This window comes from Myotis davidii, unplaced genomic scaffold (assembly GCF_000327345.1).
Source record: "Myotis davidii unplaced genomic scaffold, ASM32734v1 scaffold346, whole genome shotgun sequence".
Lineage (NCBI taxonomy): Eukaryota > Metazoa > Chordata > Mammalia > Chiroptera > Vespertilionidae > Myotis > Myotis davidii.
Genome location: NW_006297386.1, coordinates 6,704 through 8,560, shown reverse-complemented (window position 1 = coordinate 8,560; position 1,857 = coordinate 6,704).

The following is a 1,857-nucleotide window of genomic DNA, read 5'->3' as shown; positions in this document are numbered from 1 at the left end:
TATACCTCAATATAGCTGTTTTTCAAAAAATCAGAATGCATTTAAACAAGTATCCTAAAAAAGTGATAGTAATTTCTGTTAAATTCATCAACAAATATTAAGTTCTATAACCTTATTTTTTGTACCATAATCATATGGCCTCATATATATTTAATTTTTCTCAAAACAATTTTTATAATATGTTTTTATTTATTTTAGAGAGAGGGGAAGGGAAGGGATAGAGAGATAGAAACTTTGATGAGAGAGAAACATCAATTGGCTGCCTACTGGAGGAACCCACTGGGGATCGAGCCCGCAACCCAGGCATGTGCCCTGACTGGGAATCGCACTGTTATCTCATAGGTCAACGCTCAACCACTGAGCCACCCTGGCTGGGCAAGCCTGTTTTATCTTGATACTGATATTTTCTAAGAGAATTTTGTAGTGAAAACTCATAGTGCTTATAAACCTTGGTGGAATATTTTTTATAAGAATCAAGAATTTGGAGGACAGCTGAAAATTAGTGGTACTTAGCATTTCCACTGCACAGCTTTGCCCAATTAGTTTAATTTTCAGTTACATGGAAGTGCAAGATACTGCCAACATCTTGGGTTTGAAAAGCTTTGAGAGAAGACTGTATAAGATATGAATAAAAAACTTCCCCAATCCAGTACTCTCCTTCCCCTGGGAAGGACCACTGTTGTTCTTCATAATTTTACTTGCTCTGTATGTGTCCCTCAGCCATACTGTTAATTTTATTTTTACCTTTATATAAAGTTCTACCGTATTTTGTATGACTTACTATTTTTTCTCAACATCAGGTTTGTGAATTTCATCCATTTTATTATGGGTAGTTATATAGTTCATTGCTATAAAGTATTCTGTTATGTAAACATTTCCCTATTTATTCATTCTATCACTGATGCACAGTGGTAGAATCAATTATTTTATTTATTTACTTATTTATTTATTTTAATACTCACCCAAGGATATGCTCACTGACTTTGGAGAAAGGGAGAGTGAGAGAGAGACACACAGAGAGAAACATCAATGTGAGAGAGAAACATCAATTGGTTGCCTTTCATACATGCCCCAACCAGGACCGAACCCCAATCCAGGCATGTGCCCTACCTGGGAATTGAATCCATGAGCAGGACGACACTCCAAAAATTGAGCCACACAGTCATGTGTCATAACTATTTTAGATTTTAACTATTATAAACAACTATCATGCACTTCTCCCTTATAGTTACTGCTGTTTTTCTCTAGGCAGCGGTTCTCAACCTTTGGGTCGCGACCCCTTTGGCGGTCGAAAGACCCTTTCACAGGGGTCGCCTAAGACCATCCTGCATATCAGATATTTACATTATGATTCATAACAGTAGCAACATTACAGTTATGAAGTAGCAACAAAAATAATCTTATGGTTGGGTCACATGAGGAACTGTATTTAAAGGGCCAGATGGTTGAGAACCACTGCATCCTTCTTCACTCTTTCTCATCCATTAAAAACCATGCACTCCTTTATGGTTTTGTTCAAGTGTCACCTTGTTCAAATGATTAATCCTCCAATTATAAAGAAGATCCTGCTTGGAACTCTTTTTTTCTTCTTGGAACCCTTATATGACTTGGTACATACCACTTTCTTAAATCAAGCATCCTATATTTAAAGGGGCTTTAAATACTCACACATTGGAAGTCAGATGTAAAGAAGTGTAATTTAATCACAAGGCCCTATTTTTCTGAATAGCAATGGTAATAAATGCCCATTCTAAGCAATAGTCAATTTCTGTTTAAAGTTTAGTCTCTTGCAGATTATTAACCAGGGATACTTAGGGGCACATGCTTTCTTGATTCTTCCCCATCTCCTTTCTCTCC